Here is a 6,067-nt window from a genome sequence, read left to right as displayed (position 1 = left end):
CACAATATATTTAGCATTTAGGATATAAATATAACATGATGATAACAACGTAATATAACTATCTGTGAAAAATGCTGTCATTAAAGAAGTTATAAACTTACAAAACACACCAACACTATTAGTATATTGTGGAGATAAAACCATGTCCTTAAAAATTACATTTAACTTACATAAGAAAAAATAGGATGCTATTGCTGAGATTTGCTTTTTGAAATGCTCATGGCCTGGCAGTTACGCTGATGCAGAAGCTTCACTACTTTCAGTCACTGACCTGGAACAAGTATGTAGATGAAGAGTTCTGGTTTCACTTTGGCTTCATTTGTTGCATGCTTGTTCTAGGTTAGTGATTCAGCAATTATTGAGACTGGAGTCAGCCAACAATGAATTTCTGTATTTTTCTCAGAACAGATTTAACTTAAATGATCCAGACAAATGATGTTGAGAGTAAATAATTGTATACAGTCAATACGTACCTACAACGTAATTAAGAACATTCCAGCCTCCAAATGCAAACATTCCCTGGTAAAAGGCTTCTCCGATCTGTGATATGTTAGGTATATCCCCTTCGAATGCCCTGTGAAAGTTTTGTGTCTTGCCCATTCCCAGCTGGACAATTCCACATAAGGCAATGGCACTGAGAGAAGCCATCTTCAGCACTGTGAAAACATTCTGAGCTACAATAATCCATTTTGTGCTCATACAGTTAATGATCCCTACAATTAAAATCACTGAGATAGCTATGAGTTTTTTTATGGCTTCTGGTGAAGAGCATGCTGGGAAAAATGGCTGCGTAGTGTATTCCGCAAACATCAATGCTTGAACGGTTATGACTGCTGGCCTGAGAAAAATAACAGAGCACCATAAGAAAATGTATGCAGGGATGGAGCCCAGAGCTCTTTTAATATAATAATATTCCCCACCAGATGATGGAAAAGTAGTTCCCAATTCAGCATAACACAGTGCTCCAATCATTGATATTATCCCACATACTGTCCATATCACCAATGAAACCCCAACATTTAGCTGTGAGAGGAGCAAGACGGCCCCTGGTGAGACGAAGATTCCAGTGCCCAAGATGACCGCAAAGATGAAATTAACAGCGCTGAAGAATCCAATAGTTCTTTTCAGGACAACCTTCTGCTCCACGGTGTTTAGCTGTTCATCCATTGTCCCTTACATTCTTCTGTCACTCTCATTATAACTGCGTCTGTTGTGTTTATACTGGCACGGAACATCTAATTTTGCAATGCAAGTGTTTAAACAATAACATTTACCCTGTACTTTGCTCATTGCATACTGCGATTAGGTATAAATACTTTATCAATGTAACATTCTAGCCGTGTATCATTTACTGTATTACCTCTGTTTACACTTTTTAATTCAGAAGCATTTACAACTGCTGGACATATTTATTAATATAGTGCAAAGAAAGAATATCCTGTAAAGCGCAGTAATTCAGAGCAAGTATCCAGATTTCAGCTTTCATTGGTTTGGGCAATCAGACTAGTAAACGTTTGCTGATTGGCTACTCAGTGCGCCTAATCGTTTTAGTCTGGTCTGTATGTGTATTTCTCATTATTATATTTCATGTTCTTAATTCTTGTACAGGTGTTTTGGAATGGTGAAGGGCAGGGCCGGATCTAGCTTATCTGATCAGGGGAGGTGCAGTAAAAAAAAGTCAGGGTGCACAATGTCAACACTGTGTGTGAGCCACTGATAGTCTGTCACACAGTGTCACAACCTAGGAAACGCTATTAAACAGAACCTGTGCCCTCTTATATTAGATGTCCCAATCAGAGTGCCCTCTTACACCAGGTTCCTATCAGAGTGCCCCCTTACTTCAGGTGTTCCCATCAGAGTGGCCCCTATCAGGGCCCCCAACAGACTGCCTTCTTACATCAGGGTCCATAATAGAGCCCCACTTACATCAGGTGTCCTCATCAGAGTACCCTCTTGCATATGATCAATTATCCCCATCAGAGTGCCCCCTTACATCAGGTGTTCCCATCAGAGTGCCCCCTTACATCAAGTGTCACCATCAGAGTGCAGCCTTACATTAAGTGTCCCCATCAGAGTGCCCCCTTACATCAAGTGTCCCCAACAGACTGCTCCCTTACATCAAGAGTCTCCATCTCCACATGAAGCGATCCCATCAGAGTGCCCCCTTATATCAGGTGTCCCCATCAGTGTACCCTCTTACATGATGTTCCATTAGAGTGCTTCCTTACATCAGGGTCCCTATTAGAGTACACTTTACATCAGGGATCCAAATCAGAGTGCCCCCTTTTATGGATTGTCCTTATTAGAGTGCCCCTTACATCACCTCTCTGCATCAGTTTGGCTCATTGATCAGTGGATGCACTATCAGAGACTGGGGTGGACTAAAATCTAAGAGAGGGCACAGCCCACCCTAGCACCTCTCTAGATCCGGACCTGGTGTAATGTAATCCTTTCTGATTAGTACTGTAGAAGAGAAGCAATAAGAAAAATCAAGAGCAATGCTTTTGTTCAAGTGCAGCTACCCATAGCAACCATTACATGTAAATTGATATTTTATTGTTTTTTTTTCGAGTTACTAACCTCTACACATCAATGTTATCACACAAACAGTTATAAGCCTGAAAGTGCATTGAACTAATTCCAATTTAGGTATGGAAGTGTTAATCTGGTAGAGCAAAGGCTGCAGAATGGATCCCAAAGAGGTCTGGCCCAAAATGCAATAGTCATTTTAAAAAAAAAAAAAAAGAAGTATTTTATATATGTAATACTACCCCCTTAGGAGTCGCTAAGTTTTGGGTCCTCCTAAAGCTCTGCACGGCCAGGCAATAATTTTCTTCCACACTTTGCATTCGGAGTCAGTAAACAGTCCTTGAGCTTGGTTTTGTGGGTTTATTAGGGGTTTAGAACTTGATGGGGTTGAAGGGTTTATGGGATGCCCAAGGAAACTGCAAACTTGAAGACTAACTCCTTAGCAACTATGTAGAGATATGAACAAAATAGTCTCTCCTTTAAGAACAATCCAGCTCTCTGGTGCACAGGGGCGGACTGACAACTCATGGGGCCCCCGGGCAATAGGGGATCATGGGGCCCCTGTGTCCTTGCTCAAACTCAAAAAAGCCTATGGAAAAGGTACCAGGGGCATCTCATGGGGCCCCCTACTGACCCCGGGCCCTCGGGCAGTGCCTGAGTTTCCAAATGGTCAGTCCGCCCCTGCTGGTGCACCTCCTCAGACCCCAGATGAATCCTCCTCTTCACCCAGCTGTCTGAGAGTATTCCCTGGGCAGAAGCTGCCAATTCAGCACAGCATGCCCAGATGAGAAGTCTTCTTGGGTTTTGCACCTGACTGCCCTCTTCCGTTATCCAGCCCAGGGTGTGTAAGAATACTCACACTGTCCTCTCTTGACAGCTTAATGGGTTGGTGGCTGCCTTCAGGCCTTTCTCTGAGCTGGCTCCTTCCCTGCTGCTCAAGATGTCCTCCTTTGGAGATGGTGGCTCAATGGAGATCCTCTTCTCCAGCACCTGCCTGTAGGTAGGCCCTTTCCCTGGGCCCACTCCCAGGCTCCACACTCCAGCCTCTCGCTTCATTTTCCACCCAACACTGCTCCAGTTGCCCAGGCTCTGCATTACTTAAGGATTGCCTTGGTCACCATGCCCAGCTTCCTGCTAGGGGATTGGCCAGAGTCCCTCAGGTATGCAGATCCAAGCTTACTCTCCTCCTTCATCCCTCTGCCAGAAAGCTCTCAGGTTTCTGGGGAGGTGGGAGGGCTCCAGAGTCTCTGATCTTCAGAAACTCCCTAGCCTGTCCTGAGGTAACCTCTCCATCTCACTCCCAGGCTGCTACTCAGCCACTGCCTAAAAAGAAAGGAAAAGAACAAACTCTCTCCGGCTAAGCTGGAGGGCGTTACATATTAAAAAAAACAGCTACGTGTGATACAGAGTGCTGTGCTATGAGGTCTGCTTAAAAAACAATAATATGGCTGTACCACAGCCCTACCATTTCTTAAAACCCATCTCTGGGAATTACAAAAAACTGCCCTTGCAGTGGGGCCTCCCACTGCAAAGGTTAAAAGCTTTTTTATTTTAGATGTAGAGGAAGAAGGTGTAATACTTTCCTAATTCGTTGCTCCAGCAGGCACCCTACATCATAACTCTGCATTGTAAGTGAGGAAGGCAAGGAGCTGCCCATAACCTTGAGCGGAGGAGAGTGCCAAAGTCTGCTGAAGCAAAGAGTAAGATAAGTACTGCACCTTAACAAGTTAATAAGCATTTAAAGTTTGCAGTGCGGGGATGGGGGATTTCCACACAAGGTACAGTAGTTTTCTTGTCATTTCTGGAATCGGGCTTTAAAAAAAAACAGCACAGATCTGCTTTAAAATGTGCACTGTGCTCAACTGGCTTTAGGAGTCTGAAGCTGCTGAAGCACAATAAACATTAAAGCCACAAGAAAAGCCCAGTCTCATGAGCTGTTAATCACATAAGCGACTGCATTCAGTGAGTTCTTTCTGCTGAGGTAAGCTAGGTTCACATTATGGTGGGTGCGGGAATGCTTGTAAATCGCATGCATTCCCAAACCTGCAAGAACCCAAAATGCACTTAATTCTTAATGGCAAACCTATGCATCAAAAAATGTGGCATGTTTTTGAATGGTACCAAAGCACCACATGATTCCGTGGTTCAGAGACTTTTATCCTGCATTTCCAGCAGATACAGCAGCCCATTCAAATGAACTGGCTGTTGTGGCTGTGCAAATGTGAACCATACCACCCGCAATAGTGTGAACCTAACCTTAAGCAGAGAGAACTCTGCAGGATACCACAGGCTGCATACAATGGCTCACGCTTCACGAATGGAATGCAGTAGTACAGTGAGTATAGCAGATAGTGGATAGTGATATGTGACCTCCATTATAAATGAGCCTCTAAAAGTCATTTATTTAGAGTTATGTGAAGAACTGATTTAATGGGGCCCAAGCCAGATCCATCACTGCCTCTTCACACACTGCAGTTGAGTCCTGCTAGGCTATAGAAGTGATATATGAGGAATAATCATAATATAAAATCTGCAGAAAGATGCTTATTTGAAAACACAGTAAGCAGTAACTCCTAATAACCAACGAGACCTCAGTTTACAACAAAAGATTAATTCTAACTGAATATGGGTTATTTCACATACTATTATATGCTTGATAGGTGATGGGACTTTATAATCCTTAAGTGCTGGCTCACATATATGCAGATTGAATACGGTTTGAACCGCATCCAATCTGTATGACATGTGAAATAACATTGCTTTCTATGGTGCCTGGTCAGATATGTCCAAAGCACTGGTGGTGAGGATTCAGCGCGGATGCAGTGCAGATTGAAAAAGAGTACAACTTCTGAGCAATGCGGTCCAGTTCAGGTGCAGGTTACAGGCTATTGATGTCTATTGGAACTGTTTTTAAACCACACATGAACAGGATAAAATCCTGACCTGAACCTGTCCTGAACCTGATGTAAATCTGACCTGAACCACCAAACAACTACTGTGTCAATTACACTGTTCAACAAATTTTTATTTTTGCCAGTTTTGGAAACAATAGGATCCATTTCTTAATGAATTTCACATTCTGAGTTCAAATATAACAATGAAATTTGTCAATTGGCTCTAGTTTTTCTGTAAACGGAAAGTTTTCTACTCTAGGCGTAATGACTACATAATGCACAATAATTATATAGATAGATGTCTTTCCACAAATATAAAGCAAGTGATATTGACTACATAACAAAGCCTAAATGGCATAATATATTGCATAGGATTACCAAGAAAAATTATAGCCATAAGCTAAGTTGAATCATTTTAATACTTGGGATTCTCACTAGTTTTGTCTTCAGTTTGTGTCGGTTTTGCTTCTCTTGGCTTTTCTCTTGTATTCGAGGAAAGGGCTATCTCTTACAACTGCACGTGACTACACGCTTCAGGTTCTTCCTCACTTGACTCAACCACGAAGGATTCTGGTGCTTTAGGAATTGGTAGCCCCTCTCCATGAGGAACTGGACGTATTGCGGATGGAATATTTGGATAGTGC

At 42.7% G+C, this 6,067-nt stretch overlaps 1 pseudogene; it reads right to left on the bottom strand.

Moving 5' to 3' along the window:
* Positions 1-462: 462 nt before the first annotated feature.
* On the bottom strand, positions 463-1,167 carry LOC149460455 (solute carrier family 7 member 13 pseudogene; annotated as a pseudogene).
* Positions 1,168-6,067: the final 4,900 nt, after the last annotated feature.

The sequence above is a fragment of the Staurois parvus genome, unplaced genomic scaffold, assembly GCF_062004578.1.
Source record: "Staurois parvus isolate SC_StPar_1 unplaced genomic scaffold, SC_StPar_1.0 ptg000230l, whole genome shotgun sequence".
In the NCBI taxonomy this organism is placed as follows: Eukaryota; Metazoa; Chordata; class Amphibia; order Anura; family Ranidae; genus Staurois; species Staurois parvus.
The sequence above is the reverse complement of the archived record's forward strand: the minus strand, read 5'-3'. Positions and strand labels throughout refer to the sequence as shown.